This window comes from Lipophrys pholis (genome assembly GCF_963383615.2).
Source record: "Lipophrys pholis genome assembly, chromosome: 15".
Lineage (NCBI taxonomy): Eukaryota > Metazoa > Chordata > Actinopteri > Blenniiformes > Blenniidae > Lipophrys > Lipophrys pholis.
Genome location: NC_137642.1, coordinates 25,005,872 through 25,025,212, shown reverse-complemented (window position 1 = coordinate 25,025,212; position 19,341 = coordinate 25,005,872). Strand labels below are relative to the sequence as shown.

The following is a 19,341-nucleotide window of genomic DNA, read 5'->3' as shown; positions in this document are numbered from 1 at the left end:
TGTTGCTTGATTTTGTCATGAAACTACACAGAAGTGTGTGCAGAGAACAAAACACTATAAACGTGAAGAAAATGGAGAGGACCTGACATCCGTATGGACTGATGACACATCAGATGCTATCAGGGGTGAGTCTCAACTATTAAACTACTGATCTGGACGATAAAACTAGAATATGGACCGCGGGTCGTACCACTACACAGCCGCCATGTTTGTTTACAACTGGATGAGCAGGAGGGAGGGGGAGAGTTGCACACGCGCAGTAACAGGCTCTGCAGCCTGGCAGTCTCTGCAGGAGGGAATCGCGGCCATGAAAGGATTTTTCCACCTTGGGAGCCGAATTAAAAACTTTGTGGATACAGTGCATCCGCACACTGGTGCCGTGTAAACGGACCCCCCAAAAGTGAAGAAAGTTTTGCGGATACACTGGTATTAGTTGTCGTGTAAACGGGGCCTGAGAGTCTCTGTGCCAGGATTATTCAGCAGCATCATGTGGAGCTTCGCCCCGTTAGCCTCCAGTGCAACAACAACTATTTAACCCTCTCAGAATAAAAATACTTAAGTAGCCATTCAGTTATTTGGCAAATTATACAATAGATCATCCGATTCGTGGACACTGTGCCACTTTAAAACACTTTCTAAATTCAGTTTTGTTTAGATTCAGCTTTTCTTGGAGGGAAGATTTACAACACAAGGATGTTTCAGACAATAGTGAGCTTCCCGTGTGGCAGCAGTCTGGGGAAAACCCTTTCCTGCTCCAGCCAGACAATAATCCAGTGTTCAAGGTTGTTTTAGTTTATTTAATTTTTCTTCAAGTTTAAAGGTACAGCACGTAGGATTTAAGTAATTCCACTTTTGTGCACTGGGTGGCAGTAGTGAGGCACTGCTCTTTAGAGTTTGAGCACTCTATAAATTTCCGGATAACTTGAATTAATGTTTTAAATTCCTCTGTTTTTGCAGTAATGTACCTCACTTGTTAGGTAGTTTGCAACACTTCAGCAGTTTTGTTTAAGCTGTTTTTGTTTAATAATGACCCATCAGCCAGTACTTGATGACAATACTAAACATAATTTTTTTTAAAAACTTTAAAAACATGGCTTTACTCATTGGTTTAAGAGGGCAACGTCTTATTCTATTTTAATTACAAGAAGCCGAAACACAGTAATTGCAGTAATTCAGTAGAAAGTGACTCTGATGTTGGTGTTTCCTGTGACTCCGCCCTGACATGTGAGGAGGACGCAGTCTGCAGCCGCCTCTGCATGCGAGATCCTAATCTTGACACTCGCACACAAGCCACAGGCCTCGGTGGCTGCACAGAGTGTGTCAGATCACTACGTGGTGCGAATGCTGTTATGAAGGCTCTTCCACCGAGAGGGGAAATTACGTTGATTGAGACACTCGATTCGTTTGACCTTTGCCTGCACGCTATCCCTGGTACCATCTCAGGGGAGGAATGCACGGCTTTAAGAGGCCGTGGACCGTCGCAGACGTTCAGTTTCCCACACAGCGGGGTGGAAATTCAACTGTCTTCTACAGCAGTGGTCCCCAACCCCCGGGCCGCGGACCGGTACCGGTCCGTGGATCAATTGGTACCGGGCCGCACAAGAAATAAATAAGTACTTCCGTTTTACGTATCATCTGTGTCTAAACGATCTTTTATTTTGAAAAATGACCGGATTCTCTCGGTTACGTCTCAGTCACTTGAGCGCCAAAGTTTAACCTTACTTTGAACGGCCGGTTCACACCGATGTCCAGCGGAAATGTTCAATTTTCATTTCTTCTGCTAGCGTTACTGCTTTTAGTCGAATGGTGACCGTCGAAACGCTTCTCCCACTCGTTCTTTGTGCGATGATCCACTGCTCGAGATTTGGCGTTATGGTGAGTTAAAATTTTCTTTCACTCTATGTACGTTTTTGTGGTGTATCTGTATCAGATTTGGAAACGTTAACATAGCGACCAGAGTCAGCGAGTGTTCGGCTGACGGTTCAAACTGGCAAACCCCCCCCGGGCCGCGGTAAAATTATCAAGCGTTGACCGGTCCGTGGTGATAAAAAGGTTGGGGACCACTGTTCTACAGTATGTGAGAACAGAGTCCAGGAACCGAGCTCCGTTTAGTGTTTGAGGGGTAAGTGACTGTCTGGGACAGCCACTCTTATCTGCCACGGTAAATACATTCCAGGAATTGTCATTGGGACGAAGCATTTGCAGGTTATCGTCTTTATCTCTGCTTCAATGGCTATTTCCCAGAATGCATTTTGACAGCCCCTCGGAGAACAAATATGACCCCGCTGCAAGCGGCGGGTGGCGGTTTCTCATGAGAAAGTGATAATCACAACAATCGCAAGAGGGAATGACTCAGTTTCCTCGTGCAGCACTGGCTAAAAGGTGACTTTTGATTTAAACTCCCCGATTCACTCTGCGGGTCAAGAAGCTGCACCGTCAAGTCTGATTTAATAAGAGCCTGCATGAAGCGTGCTAGATATAGAGGATAATCTGTCCCAAAGTCAAAGTATGAGGGACAACTAAGAAAATATCTCAGAATAAAATCTACAAATAAAACTTGTGTCGGGGGGAAATAAACGTTAACAATGGGAGAACACGGACATTCAAGAGGACAGGAAAGCCAAGTTGGATTGTTATTATTACGGTGACTGTCAAAATAAAACTACCAAGGCCCAGGAGAATCTGGAATCTTGACACTGTTGTCCATCTACTGAGCATGTGCAGAAGAACTCGTGTCCAACTTTAATAGTCCCTGATTGAAATATCTTTTAACATCTGATAAATGATCTTGCAGGAAGCTGTACTTGGCAGTTCTTTCTTTTTTCTTCCTGTTTATGGGTTGAACATTTCTTTAACCTACTTTCACAAACCTGCAGACGCTTGCACCATTTCCAGTCTCATTCTGCAACTCAAAGAAGCCCCCAGGTTCCGCGTAAAGCAAGAAGACGTGCTGCAGTGTGGAAATCTTTCACCCAACTTTCTCCCGTTGACCCCACTTAAGCTTTATTGTTTTAGCTTGAACCATGTGTTGAAAAGAAATGAAGAGTGGCTATTGACGGGAGGATCTACGTAGATGTCTGACTTAAAAGACAATAGATTTTGTCTGTGACACACGAAGGAAGTCGACAAGACAAAGGTAGAGAGGGAAACTCAACCCTCCCTCACCAGTAAGTTCTTCTCACCACTTCCATCTTCCTCCCCAACGGAGACCGGGAACAAAACTCACTCCTGCGCTTAAACACAGAAATTTATGAGATGGGTTGAAGCAAACTGGACGTACAGTAACGCACCACTGCCACCTCATGCAGAAAGGTTATATTTACATTTATATTTTACATACTGGACCTTCAGACAACTCCTATTCGGCGGTGAACCAAGTCATCAGAGGTGGACTGATTGTGTTGTGTTTGGTTGGGAGACTTGTTGAAGAGAGACAAAGTGAGCAGCTCCTCTTGAACCGCGTCGACGGAGGACGAGGAGAGTGATTCATGATTCCTTTTATGGGCAACACGGTCGCCTCCTCGAAGGAAGTCGCAGTTGGATACAAGCATTTCATCGCCCTGCTCCTCAGGCCTCCTGGAGACGATTCCTCCGCTTAGCCTCCGTTTACATTTCTGGTGTTCGACAGCGTCCTCCAACAGTCCTCGCAGGGCCGTAAAACACCATCTTTAAAGGTCATAATCAAAGATTCAAACGTCAAGATGTTTTTTCTCTTTTTTTCTTTTATGTAGACAACAGTGAAACAGACCAAGCAATTCAATTAAACTTTATTTCTATAGGGCCAAATACAACACAGTCATTTCAAGGCTTTCGTATATCTTGTCTCCCAGCATCTGAAAATAGAACGTGCGAGGTGAAAAAGATAGAAACAAAACCTTCAACAGGTAATTATATACAGTATCCACCACTTTTTGCGGTTGATTTTGTATTTTAAAGTGAAGCATTGCAATCATGAAGTTTCAATTATGGATTTTCTGATGTTACTGAATTCTGGTTGGTGTGTATAATAGTTCAGTCATGTCTTTTTAAAGGTAAATTTTTATTAATTTATAACTTGTTTCTTGAACAAGACCAGTAATGTCACAGACACACGCCTGCCTAATATTGTGTTGGGAACCACTCAGACTCACTACAGCTTTATGAAGCGTTTTTATTTTTTTTTTTTTATGTGATTTCAGCCATTTTTCAGTCCACTTGAGGAATTTCAACTTGAACATTGTTTTCAGGAATGTTATCCTCCTGATGTTTATCCGTTTCAGCTAATCCCTTTTGGTTTGTACAAGCAGATCAAGTGATCCACGTTGGATTTGGCACAGGCTTTTCTTTACCCCAGTTGCCCTTCCTGGGGAAACCTCAGCAGTCTAGTGTTTTTTTTTTTTTGTTTGTTTTTTTTACAGAGCCTCATTGGCATAACCTGCGTCCCAAACCTCTGGGCCACTTTAAATATGGCAGTAAGTGTGCTAAAAATGCACATGAGCACATTCAGGTGAACACCAACAAACTGCTAATGGCTAAAATAGTAAAACAGCTGAAGACTGAGCTCCTTTGTGAAACATTTCAGAGATTTGTAAAAAAAATAAATAAAAAAATGTGTTGACGATTCTCCACTTCGTGTTGGAAAACCATCTTTTACTCCCAGTCAGTTCATCTCATTGTTTTATAAACCAATTTCCGTTGCAAATCTTTTAACGGGGCGAATTTAAATATTTAGATTTCATTCAGTTTTGTGTCAGCATACTGAAGAAAAAAAGATAAAGACCAACTGTTTCTACAGTAGTTTTATGTGCATATGGTGAAAATATGATGACTGATTTTGACCCCAGGAGAGGTTTTACCAAATAAATCACTAAGCGATTGAATAATTTTGAAAAGTTGAATGTTTTTAAAAGTTATTTCTACACTCAAGTCATATAAAGTGTGTGTGTGTGTGTGTGTGTGTGTGTGTGTGTGTGTGTGTGTGTGTGTGTGTGTGTGGTCGTGGTGGTGGGGGTGCAGAAGGGAATAAAGCGGAAATTACAATGAAAACAGTCAAATTACACTATATTGCCGGGCAAAACCAGCCCCTTCTGAAGTCTGATATAATGTAAACGTTAAAAGCATTGGCTAAGGAAAACAAACATTATTCACTGACTGATAATCAAATTAGATGAGAGAGAGAGAGAGAGAGAGAGAGAGAGAGCTTAACTTCCTCTCTGCACGTTGTTTCAGGTCGTTTGAGGTCGAGTCAGAACAGGAAGTGAGTGAAAACGCCTGTTCACTCTTGAAGCGAGACTTCGGTTTTCTTTTTATTTCCCACAACTGAGAGAAAGTTGCCCAGAGTGTCCAGAGAAACGGCACCACAAAAGGCTTTCAGTGACCCTCCGTTAAGCTCGCTGCCCCTCGGAGTAAATTAGCAAAAACGCTTTCTTGGAAATCTCGCCACAGGAACAAACAGGAAGTGGAATCTCGAAGTGCAAAGCATCATGGGATTGATCTACTGATGGAATCAAATGATTAGAGATGAGAGAATCTGATCACTTCATGCGGTGTTTTTATAAATAGGACAATCACGCCTCTAGATTGAGCATAATTGAATAAGATTGAATGTAAAAGTCACCCTGCTGACCTGATGTGGTTCCTCTTTTATTCCTCTGGTGTTAAAAAGGTCTTTTTTTTTTTTTTTTTTAATCCTCACCCTGTTTCATTCTGTCGGTTTTCATTGTCTTGCTTTCCTTTTCAATTTGTAAGCGGTGGTCTGGTCTCACGTCCGGTTTTGTTTCCACACTTCTTTCTGGGTTTCGGTTCCTGTTAAAAGGGTTTTCACTTTTTGAATTCAGCTTTTTGCAGCTTTTCTGTTTTTGTGTTCATTGATTCGTTTTGATGCGTCTTCAGTTCCATTATATTTTGCTCCGAATGTGTTCATATCTACTCAGTTCCGCAGTCTAACCAGGTCCAGGAGATCCCAGCATGAAGCGCTTGTGGCTGGATGGATGATGTAAACTCTTACCAACATAAGATGCACTTTGAGTGGACCTGTATTTATTGCTATATTATGGAGTTCAAAACATCAGCAGATATAAAGTCACCCTGTCCACTACCTGTTCTTGGATATCTCTCGTCCACAGATGGGGCGTCGTCTTAAAAACAACAGATCCGTCACTATCTTAACTGGATTTCTGTTTGAAATGTCAGTTCTGTGTTCAGAGAACAAGCTCATGAATCTAAAGTCTTATTGCTCAGAGATCAAACATTAGGAGGTGACTTATCAATCTCTTTCCATCCCGTCGTTCTCGGTGCAGGAAGTGGAACATTTAATGGGATGAAGATCGAATTTTGTTCCCGGGCAGTCCGGTATAACTGATGGTTAATGGATCTCTCTGCTGCCAACTGTAAACCGAGATGACATTAGCGTGAAAACAAACAGCTCGACTGGCACAGTTTGGGGAGTATTTGTTGAGCTCTCGTCGTGACCGCTGGCAGACTGGAGGAAGCACGCAGGATAATTCACTTTGTTCTGTTGGCATTGCTGATGTGATTTCCTGGAGACCTGGACAATCTCAGGCAGTGGGATTGGAGCATCTGTAGAGAAAGAGTGTGTACCTCTGTGACTAGAATACAGTCAGTCAGTCTAATTGACATGATTGAATTGCTTTGAGGAGTCCACGGTCCTCTGGAGCAGCTCTGAGTCATGTGGAGTCCAAGTATTGTCCAAATGTCAAAAACAGCTGGAAGAGTCTGAGGAGGCCAGCAGTGTAGGTGTTGGAACATTAAGCTTCAAAAATGATCTATACAGGTAATTTGCTGGGATCGATGGTGAGAGTTTAACTTCACCCCTCAAGTCTTCATGTTGGTCGGTCGGTTGGTCGTCAGTTCTTTGGTTGGTTTGGTTCACTTGTTGGTTGGTTAGTTGGTTTGATTCACTTGATGTTTGGTTGGTTGGTTTGATTTACTGTTGGTTGTTTGGTTGGTTTGGGTCATCCGCTGGTCGGTTGGTCGGTTGGTCAGTTGGTTTGTTTCGTGCTTGAAATTCACTTTTTTTCAGTTAGTGATATAAATTTGTATTTTGTAATTTTTTTTGTAACTCTAATAATTTGTAATTACTTCATGTGCCCTATTCCAGCCTCTCATGATAGTCAATTTGTTGATGTTTCATGTTTCCAGGGCGATGTGCCCCCTGCCCCCCCCCGCAGCTCTCCCACCATGACCTCCGCATCAGCAGAGCATAGCGGACACGTTACAGGACAGGCAGCACCTCACCGACAGGATACATTAGCAAGTGTTTTACAGTGCTGCATTATGAAAGGTGATAAAGAAGCCGGGCCTCCCTCTCTAACATTCCCCACATTCCCCAGAGTCAGCACTTTCTTAAAAAAAAAAAAAAAAAAAAAGTCCTGCACCTTTCTGCACAGTTACACTCGGGTCGGTCTCACGTCTCCGATTTCAGTGCAGGCAGATCAGGTTGAAACGGGGGTCACAGAGAGGTCATGTGGACCGGGTCACAAATACGTCAGTGTTTCAGTTTGTCTTTAATTCTGTTATGTAACAAAACTTTATGTTCATTACTTTTCAAATCACACCTGAACAAACCGCAGAGACGCCATAATACTTTCAGCTGAGTTGTGACTGTTCCCTCAATTCATCCGTCCTGCCCCCAGTGACCCCGACGTGAAGTGATATTAAAGATACCACTTTAACTTAGGGTCACTGGAGGCTGGAGTTCTATATCACTTCATTATTTTTCTAGTGCTTTCTATTATTTCCTATTTTACACGTTCCATTTATTCCATCCCATCCTAATACCGACTATCATTTTCCATTCTTCCCCATTCTATTTTATTTTATGTCCCTCTTTTGCCCCATTCTTTTATACGCTATTACTTCATACTTCATCCTTTCCTCATGTGACACTTTGCCATTTTGAGAATTTGATGGGAAAAAAAAAAACACTCCTTGAAATGCAAGAGAAAACCTTAAGTTTCAAATTATTATTATTATTATTTTTTTTTTTTTTAGCTTTTTCAAGTCAATCATAACAAAAAACAATTATATGGCATTTCTGTTTATCAAAAACATATTGTGAGAACACTTATCCATTAACCCTTTATTGTGACTACATAAAAAAATAAACATTATTTTGTAAAGTCAGCATTTTTTCTTGTTTCTTCCAAACAAAATTGATCAGAATCACAGAATACATGATTGAATGACATTGGTTGACATGTTTTGTTTCATATTGTATTGAATCACTTCTTCTTCTTCTTTTCTTTGGTCAAGGAATGAAATAAAATTTAACTGAACTCTGAGATTGGCGCTGCTTTTGTAGGATGTTTATAATTTGAGAGAATTATGAACAAGGCACACTTTTATAAAAACACTCTCAAAATACCACAGATGCTGCTATTATAGTTTTGGTTTACTCCCAATGACTGGTGCCACATTAAATGATAGGACTGAAGTACTTAAAGCATGAGAAAATGAAATTGCACAATATTTGATATTTATTAAATGAGGAAATGTATCATTCGAAAGAAATTTGAGGCCAAAAATAGCTAAATAATTGTGATTTTACCATTTGTTTTAACATATTTTTGCATTGTTTATATGGCTGTCTTTAGAAACTCACCAAAATAATTTCAAGGACAAATATAAACATACTATGACATGACGTGAGTATTCAATGAATGCCCTGGAAATGGTTCGATTGTAACAGTTTGTACATTTAGTGCTAAAGTGTTATATGGAGAAAATAAGATAGATCAAACACATGTTTTTGTATTTATTAGTTCTATGTGTTCAAAGTCTTTATTTTTCGCCAGGTAAACTTGTTAGTTCCAAAAAGCCCATATCAAATCCAAAAGTTACTAAATATTGTCAGATGAAGGGTTAAAAACATTCAATATCCATTGAACTTCACTCTTTTCCGTTTACACCAGTGTCCTGTTGCTTCCCCCATCTTTACTATTTTCACATTGGTAACTTCCAATTTTCATCAAATAAGCATCATGTGACACCAGCGTGCATTGAACTCCTTCAAACCCCCAAAATACATGTAAGAATATTTAATTAGGTTTCCACTTCTCACGAGGTTTCCTAACTACAAGCCCCAGAACATGAGACACGGGAATTCCCAGTCGTCATATAATACAAGGACAATATCGTCAGTATGAACTTCGCCGACGAAAGTTGGCCGAGAAGGTTATGTTTTCTCCTGCGTGTATTTATTTGTTTGTATGTATTTTACCAACTTTTTGCAAAAACTACTGACCCAATTTGCATGAAAGTTTCAGGGATGATTTGTCGTCATCCAAGGACCAATCGGTTACCGAGTGCAGCTCTAGTTCATGATGAAATCGACAGGTATTTATGTATTTAGCAGAGACGTGGTTGAATATATTAATAGTTGGCATTAGATTGTCTTCTTCTCCACAGGTTTGTTCGGTTCATTCTCGTTTTGTACACATTATTTGATTGTAAATGGTGAGTTTCCATCACAACAGCCTCGCGGACATGACAAGAGTAATTGGTGACTTCATACCTTTAATACATTTAATACATCACGAGCTGCAGGAAAAATGTCTCCTCAATAACAGAAATGCATTCAGCGGTTGTTTCGGGGAAAGGCTTTCCACTCAGTCAACCCATTTCCTACATTAATAGACATCCGGTGTCTGTAAAAACTTGTTGTTGATGGATAAGAGCAATTAGAGAGAAGTTCTTATAACTGATGCACTGGGAACAAACAAAGAGTGGGCGTCAAAGGGAATTTAGCACAGTCACGCTTCTGTTGCGGTGAGTTAATTGACATTAGTGGCAGAATAATTAAATCAGCCGAGGCGGGGTTAGAGTCACCCGAAATATCACAACCATCCAGAAAGTTCTCACGATATTAAAACTGTTGGAAGTTTCACTGGTGACTCATTCAAACGGGAAGTTCTACTTCTTTAATATGTGAAAAAACCATATCGGAGAGATCATTGTGAACCACCATACTGGCATTGGCCTTCAGAACCATGCTGTCGGGGTGAGTTTATAATAACGTGCGTAATGCAACGGCAATAGGAGACGTTTTTTTGTCCATTGCACTTTATTTTGCGGCAAAATGTTTCGTTAAAATTAGTTTCATGTTGAGATTGTAGTACTTTTTATTCTTAATTGTTTTGGTTTTGTGAAAATATTCATCACGCATACTCTGCGCCACGCCAAAGAAAAACTTAAAAAGTTTAAATTTCAAGGTTATTATGATAGTATTTTTCCGGCCTACTTAAATTGGACTGCGTGTGGCCCCTGAACTAAAATGTGCTTGACACTCGTGGTTTTGATCCTAAACTATGAACGAGCTTCATAATAGTTGAACTCTGGCTCAATCACAGTGGAAGTGTCTGTTTGACAGTATTTGTGTATTTATACACTGGAGCCCAAAAGAAATGACAGGGAATTAGAGTCGGTGCTTCACCAACCGGTTTGTCTGCGTTACTTTCATCGCTACTACTCTTTGACGTGCATTCAAATCACCTTCACAGCCCCTTTGGGACGTTACCATGAAGGAGCATTAAAAACAGGTGTGTGTGTGTGTGTGTGTGTGTGTGTGTGTGTGTGTGTGTGTGTGTGTGTGTGTGTGTGTGTGTGTGTGTGTGTGTGTGTGTGTGTGTGTGTGTACTTTGATGTGACGTGTCAGATTAGACAAATTAGATCAAATGGGATATAATGGAATACAGTGGGACCGAATGTAATGTAATAGAATACAACAATAGAATAGAAAGTCATACAATGTAATGCAGTAGAATAGAAAAAAGCAATTCAAATGGAATTGAACCAGAGATTTGAAAGATTGAAAATAATCACTAAAAGCAATCGCTTGTTTCTCCCCTATAAAGTGAACAGAAGTATCTCAGGTTGATATTATATGTGACTCGCATTTAAGATTGGAGTTCAGATTTATTTGCTTCTATTGTGGACTCATCTTCAGTTTCATCACGGGAGTCGTTCGCAGCCAGTTTTGGTTTCTTACAGCCAATAATCAATCGCTCAGACATTTTCATTAGGAGTGTTTTCATATCTTATAGAAGAGACAGAATATGAAGACCAAACGAAATGGTTTTGTTTCTCAATCCAGATTTTCCAGGTTAAATCCTCTCTGCCTCTCTCTGTGTGTGTACCACACACACACACATGCACACTCGAGCGGCGCGGGGCTGTTCCGGTGTGTTTTGTCTGGGACTCTGGAGGCTGCACCTGAGCTCAGGTGTCACAGGAGCAGGAGGCGGAGCCGACTCGCTCCACTGAGGTATTCCCATGCCAGCCTCAAGGACCGCCGCAGGAACACCGACGCACGTGAATGTAATCCAGCAGCATTGCTCGTAAATACTCCACGTAACAAAGGCTTGATGTCACTTATATTTCTTTCATTTAGTTTGGTCATATATATATATATATATATATATATATAATCATAGTAAATGCTATTTCTTTGACCATAAATACAATATAAAACAATTATTAAAGGCCTTGAAATTAATATTAATGCATATTGCTATAGGAGTTGACACTGGGTAGAAATAGTCGACTTAGAGAGAACAAGCAAACTCCACACCTCGGTATAGAATCCGTATTTTATTGCTGTGAGGAAACAATAGCAACCACGACATCACTGTCATATTATCCCTGTCTTTTACACTATATATTAAACATTTCAAACTTAGATAGATTTTACACATATAGCACTTAAACCACTGTTTAAGCAGTCGCCCAATTCAACCACAGCTGCGGTCTTTGAAATATATTCCCAATATATTACAGAATCACTCAGTCCCTATTAAGAATATATATAAAAAACACAAAAAGTTAGACAATTTCCACAAATAAACAAAATAAAAAAAGTTTGGATTCATTGGTAATAATAAGGAAATGGTTATTAAAACCTCATTTTGACCCGATATCATGGTAAAAACTGTTTAATTACACATATTTCTGGACTGTGGAAGACAACCTGGAGAATGCATGCGCAGGTAGAACATGAAAACTCCATGTAGAATTGATCCAACAGGACTGGAATTTGGGACACGCGGTGCTTCTTGTTGCCAAGCAAAGGACACGCACTTAAAAAGAAAGATAATCATTGTCTGTGTCTCTGACACACATTCCAGAGACATGGGTGACACCCGTGTTAGAAGGCCTGTCACAGATAATTACAGAGCTCTCAGGAGAGCAGGGATAGGAAGAGGTTCAGCTCGGCGGTTACTGTAGTTTCCTCCGTGTGGAAACACAGCAGATCTAAGATTTACAGGCTTGTTTACTCCTTTCCTGAAATATAAACAAACCTCAGTCGGAAGACATTGTTCCAGTGCCTGTGATAACGCATTATTATTAAATGTACTTCTGGTATCAATTACAGTACGCAGTTTACCATGACTTTTTTATTTTTTATTTTTTTATTTTGCTGAATTTTGACAGATTTGCTCACAAAACAAGAAAGTTGTAACTGCAGGATTAAAACTTCACCACAGAAATGCCTGCCCACTGCGAGATTCAGCCTCAGTGTGTCGTTTTCAAAAGAATGAAAGAAGGAAAACTTTCGAAGCGTTTTGGGCGTCTGTTTACGCGACAAAGGTGCTCGGAGCCACTAAAAACACAACTTTTGCGTGTTTCAAAAATCGCTCTCTGCGCGCATGTGTGTGTTTTCATTAGAAGAACAAACGGCCCCCGCTAGTGGCCAGGCATGTTAACTACACCATTTTCAGCATTTCTGCTGTAAACTTTGCTGTGTAAAGGCGAAACGTTTCTGAAACGAAAACGATGTGTTCACTTGAAACGTTTTTATGTAAACGGGGGCTGAACCAAAAGATACAACTGCTTTTTGTCGGGTTTTTTTTTAATTTAAGTTAAGTTCTGTGATTGTTTACAGAATTTGAAGGTTAAAAACTTCTTGACAGTAACATGACTCATAACTCTATACGCAGTATTGTTAGATCATTAAGTAAGTCTGCTGCTGTCTATGGAAGAATTGTGGTTCATGTTTTACTTTCAGAAAACTTGCTCAACTTCTCAACGTGGCAGAGTAAACCTGGTACATCAAATACAAACAGAGCTTTACCTGACAAGTTTGTTTTATTAGACAGAGCAGCACAGACAAAAGTATTTAAGAATCTGTAAACATCCGTTCATCCAGACTCCTCCTCCACATACCTGACGTGCACGGTTTTATTGGTAACCCAAGAGGAATCTCCAGTATGTCCGTCATTTCTTCTCCGTTTGACCTCTTTTAAACTGCGGAGTGAGGCGGGGAAACGTTGCCAACCGACACCGACACAGTAACTACCCATAGTCCCCGAGGTACAATTAAATCTCTATGGAAACTGATTCCACAAAACAGAAAGCAGAGCGCCCGTGCACAGACTTCAACACTTGAAGCTGAGACGTGAAGGAACACAGAGTTCGGCATGCACATGCTTTCTTATCAAAAGGGTTAGGAATTCAAGAATGTTTTTTAATCTAGGTGAGTTCATTATTCATTGTTGTTTTCTTAATAAAACCAATTCTAATCACTTTTCCTCATAGGTGATTGCTTGCAAGTCCTCGTCGATTTACATATGTAACGTCTAAACATACTTCCTCCTTTTAACCAAACCACCTCGTATAACGGCTCACATCCTTAGTTCGTCCACTCTTTAAACAAAAGTAGAGATGAGATGTGGCGCATCATTTCGCCCCGTTTCATCTCTAACTCTTTTTTCCATCTCTGTAATACGAGGAGAGAAGTGACTTGCAGCTTCAGACTCGCTGGAGTATCCGGTTTCAAAGCTTCTCCCATGTGAGCCCGGATTAGACCGACTCTGAATGGATAAGTCGCTATCAATGACTCCGAGTTTAACTGGGCTTTATGTCCCGTGTGTAGGAGAAGCTTTAAAAAAAACACACATCAATACTGAGAAAAGAGGAGGGAGCGTGACTCTGCAGCACCATGAATCAGGGAGCGTCTGCACTGCAATACGCAGGAGCACCAGATTTTCATGAAACGTCTGTATTGTTCTTCATTGTTCGCTTTGTAAATATGATTCATCACCGGGAATTCAAAACCAATAGAACTGAAACCATCTGTTGTATTTGGATGACAGAAAATAATATAGTGTGCGAGATAAAGTCAGGCTTCTATCCAAATGTTTTATTCTAATGCTGTTTTGTTTTTTCAAAATCTGCTGCCTCCTTGATATGGCAAAGGGATCACTCAGCTTGTCAAGTGGTTTCATGACAAAAACAAACCAAAAGCACCCACTAGTGGCCAAACATGCTAACTACATCTTTTTCAGCCTTTATGTGCTTAACGGCTCCAACCACTCACCGAGCGTGGCACAAAATATTGTGTTTATTATTTATCATAATTCAGGTTTTACTTGGCCGATTAATACAATTCAAAGACTGCTATAAAGTTTAAAATGTGGACTTAAGAGAACCGTTGAAGCAGAGACTCGTTGCGCATGTGTCATTCTGCTACATCATCATAAGATGTGTCAGGTGCCGTACCAACGGGGCCCGGAGGGTTACGTGAAAATGGACATCATTTTTGAAAAGTTGCCGTGTAAATACGAAACTTTTCTGAAACGAAAATGCTTTTTCATGTAAAACGTTGTCATGTAAACTGGGTCTTAATCGTTTAGTCAATTAAAAGTGGTGAAGCTTAACCAGGAGCATCCGGTATAAAACATAAATCAAAGTAATATAGAGTATTCTGTCAAAAACTCTCGCTCAGCATAGACAGAGCTTAAACTAACATATCCCGATAAAGACTCACAGACGAGTGCCAAGAGATGAACAAGTTTCCAAAAGAAGTGCCAAGAGCATGCATCACATCCTGTGGACAAATGTACCCACAAGATCAACAATTCCCGAAGGCAGGTGACAAGACAAGAACAAGTCATCCCGAGTTAAAGTTGTTCTAAGTTCAAAGTTATAAAAACAGTGTCATGTGATGAGCAGTAAACCAGGATATTAATAATAGGCCTTGAGGCAAGAAAGTGTCTAAAACAAGACCAACAGGTCCTGAAATGTTTTCCAACCAATCCCAACACAAGTTTAAAATCTCTATACTGAAATAAGAAGGCCAAGGCAAGACAATCAAGTCCTGAAGAAAGCTGTAGCAAGGTGAGAATTACCTCCTGGAACAAGTGTAAAAAAAAAAAGAGCAACCACCAAAAGAAAATGCTGTTCTAAATTCCAATACAAACCCTGTCAAGATGCGAGACAATAAAGCCTGTATGCAAATCAAGTGAAAAGGAATGACCTACATATCTTAGTAAATACACAAATACAACACAATCGAGTGCCAAATGAATTGTCATGGCTAAATTAATATGTCCTTGGACAAGCTCCTAGATATGACAAAGATTCCCAAACTAAAACGGCAAGAAAAAGTGCAGAGCCTATCATTATGTCTGGCAAGACGGGAGTAGAAGGTCCCCAAACCCCCTAACCTGAGCAAAATGGAATCCAGCGTCTGGCTCAAGGACATTTTGAACCATTGACAGGTTGGAACGTGGCGCATGGTGAGGTTTGGCGTACGTCAGAGTGCAAAACCATTGGTTTTACATGAATTTTTCCAAATGTTTAGGTAGCGCTTGTTGAGCCATTTTGCCCTGCCCATATCTGAAATCAATGAAATATGAACGTGTTCAGCAGCTTTTAATTTTGTGCCAAATTTCATCCTCCCAGGTCAAACCATTGGTTTTCCATGAATTTTTCCAAGCTGTGGATGGTATGTGAAAATATAATGCCTTTACTATTTCGAAATTTACAAGTATGGGTGTCTTGAGACTGGATCTGGTGTACAGGCTTTGAAGATTGGCGTCGATTGGATCATGTGCAGCTGAGATATAAACACTTCCATGCCGAAATACCGAAATTCGCCGTTTTATTCATGACTCATCACGATTGTGTCCTGGTCCATGTCACTACATTTGAGCCTAATATGGGCAACGGGCGAACAGTAATACATCAAACAAGTTGAAATTCCTGCTACCACAAGGTGGCACTACACGTCACTTCCTGTTTCATGGCGAGTGCCACGGCCACGCCGCGTTTTCATCAGCATGGTCTGTTGTACATACTGACCATATTTCAGGCATCTAGGACATTACGTACAGAGTCGTTCTCCCAAGACCAGTAAATCACTTCCCCATTTCTCAAACCAAAATGAGAAAGTCGTTAAAAGTCTCGGGTCTTGCTACGTCGGCACGTTGGGAGGATTGTACTGTTCCTCCTGTCTTTCTTTTCTGCATTCTTCACAAATAAAGAAGAAGTGCAGTGCAGCATTGTGTGCGAAGCCAGATGACTGACTTCCACACGCAGCATTTCCAAACAGAAGTCATGTGAAAATCCCCTCATCCGAGTGTCTGATCACATCCCATGATCCTCTTGGTCAGACGTTAAAGAGACAATCAGCACTTCTTGTACACTTTGTTTCATATTTCTTTGCCCGGTAACTCTGTAACTCTGAAACTAAACATGGCTTCAAAAACCACTTCTGACCGCAAATCAGAAGGGAAAAACAAACTGTTTCAGTTTTAAAGCCATTACAATCTTTCCCCTACAAAGCTGAACATCCAGTGTCAACTTGAAGAGTCACTACTTTCATAGCTAATGATTACAACGCACGCAGCTGAATACGGTCACTTTGGCCTTGACGTGTGTGGTTTTGGTCACTATAATGGTTTTCAATATACTTCATCATGTATGAATGAAACATGAAGGTCTTTTATGCTTCATTTTAAAGCACTGAAATATCGTCGACGGTGGGGCAGTGTTTAGCACTCTCAACTCACAGTGAGAGGGTCGTGGGTTCAAATGCCGCTCGGGAGATTGGTGGATGTGTAGAGTTTGCTGTTCTGCCCGTTGGTGCCCGTTACGCTAAATTGCTCCGAGGTGTGAGTGTGATTGTGTGTGTTTGTCCTGTGATGGACTGGTGACCGGTCCACTGTGTCTCCTGCCATCGCCCATAGTGAGGTGTGATTGGCTCCAGCGCCCCGCGTGCAAGTACAGCAGGTGTGTGTGTGTGTGTGTGTGTGTGTGTGTGTGTGTGTGTGTGTGTGTGTGTGCGGGGCTCATAGAGGTGTGTGGTGGATCTGGTAGAAACAATTTGTAGATTAGCAGCGCATCAACCAAAGCGCTTCTGATCTCCCCGCATCAAATGAGCGCCAGAGAGGGCACGGATCGCCAAAGAAGAACAAACGGAGAGACACGCGGCGTCCAAAGTCACAGGACCCGAGGACATCGCTGCCAGGATCAGAGCGGAGAGCCACAGAGCTGCGATTGTTGCTCGGAGAGGAACCTCAAACGGACAAATGACAAAGAATTTCAGCCACGCCAGCTCCCCGCATCCAACGAGGAAAACAAAAAGCTGCTGTTTAAACAAGTCGTCAGGATCCCCCTATCATCCCTACACTCCCAGATATTCAAAGCTACTTCACCAGAAAAACCATCAATTGATGTGATTTGGGAATATGGAGCTAAACTATCCACTCTCGCACATGGAGATTTATCAGGGAGTAATTGTCACTCAGTTGGGAGGTGTAGTGTTTTGCTGACGGGGATCCAGAAGCGATCAAGCCGGCCATCACCAAACCTGCTCACATCAGGCTGTCAGCCACTCCACAAACATAAATACCGTGTCAGACATCATTTTTGACAGCCTCATAAAGGTTATTACTCACAGGAGGGCTTCTTTTGATCGTTGCAGTTCTTAATTCTTTTAAATCATTACATTTTATTTTTATTTTTGTTTTGTCGATGCGTTTCAATCCAACCAATGTCTTTGGATTTCACTTGGCGCTGCCTCGTGCGTGAATGGTGCCACACAAATAAACTTGCCTCAAAGTCTTTTTAAATTTGGTTAACTTGTCAATTTGTTTGAGCTGCATGGAGATTTAAATCAGCATGACCATCTGAAATAACTCAAATTGATTTAATTCTCCATACAGCCCCAGAAAATTAATAAAAATAACATATAGTATATTGTTTAGAAATGTATGTTAATCAATAGTGAGCAACTCCTGAGGTCCACGACTGTGAACTGTCTTTTTCCCACGACTGTACACTCTTAATCAAACAACCAAGCTTTTTATTTCCAGAGTCGGACTCCCTCTAATACCACCGAGACGAACAACGTCTCAGACGTTAGACGCTACCAGGAATTCCCCGCCAGAAACAAAGTATGACATCGATTTGTTGTGGTTTGACTGAAATCTGACAAGTTTCTGTGCTTACAAGTCATATTAGAACTTTTATTTAAAAACATCGGAATCCAGGCACAGATGAAGCGAGCCCCAATTGTTAAATTCAATGGAAGACAATGACGTGGGGGTGAAAAGTGAAAAGAGCTGTGCTTGTCGTCTGAATCACTTCCTCTGAACTCCAGAGTAAAACAGGTTTGAGCTCATTCGTCACCAGTTTACCCACGGCATGTGAAAGATATACAGCAGAGCACTTGGCAGCTGAAGGAGGATTCTGGAGCTCCTAATACAAAGTCAATACTGGAGTCGCATTTCCCAGGTGGACGGAGATAAGATCACTCACATTGCGCTGAGCTTATTTGTCATGTTAGACAAATAAACCTGAATGCATATGAGTTTATTTCAATCCTTTACATTCATTAATTTGAACCATCAGGAGCATTTAAAATGGGTTTTTTTTGTTGTTTTTTTACACTTTTATACTTTTTACAGCCACAAACCGTTAAAAGAAACGTGGCAAATAACGTTTATTTACAAGAAAATCTGCAGGAAAATTGCAAAACTGACCGTATCCCATGTAAGAATTCAGCTGTATGGAATATTAAAAGTTTTAAAGCCTTGTTAACGCATCACTTATATTACTACTGTCCTACAATGTAGTGTTATTTGCACTAAAGTTTGCGACGTGTGACCCCAAGATCCATTTTCACATGCTTTATAGAGACATGAGATCACAACTTTTCCACATCTAAAAACATGATTTTATAAAGTAAAGGAGCAAAACATGTCAACATTTTATGTTGATATATGATCAATTTCAGTCATACATGTATTACTTTATCATTATTTACACAAACTATAAAAATGCTCTACAAGCAGCTTTAAATGTCTAACCCAGCCGTTGTCCTCTTTTATTTCTTCATTGTGACAAACTCACTATCTGAAAAATATGTATATATAGTATATAAAGAAGTTAGTAAATATGCCCACTTGACCGTATTCATTGGCTGAGATTTGCTGACTATTGAATTAATCGTCATAAGATCAGTTGTTCATTTACTTTTCAACAGAACTTTGTTTCTACCTGGCACTCCTTCCAAAAACGTGGAGGAGTGTCACCTCAAGTTCAGGGGAAAAACAACAT

At 40.7% G+C, this 19,341-nt stretch overlaps 1 protein-coding gene across 1 annotated transcript in view; it reads left to right on the top strand.

Moving 5' to 3' along the window:
* The first annotated feature begins 1,312 nt into the window (after positions 1-1,312).
* b3gnt2b (UDP-GlcNAc:betaGal beta-1,3-N-acetylglucosaminyltransferase 2b) overlaps positions 1,313-19,341 on the top strand; it is a 50,961-nt gene continuing 32,932 nt past the window's right edge. Inside the window, exon 1 of the mRNA XM_080481735.1 lies at positions 1,313-1,875. The gene's annotated coding sequence lies outside the window, so the exon portion shown is untranslated. The remainder of the gene's footprint in view (positions 1,876-19,341) is intronic.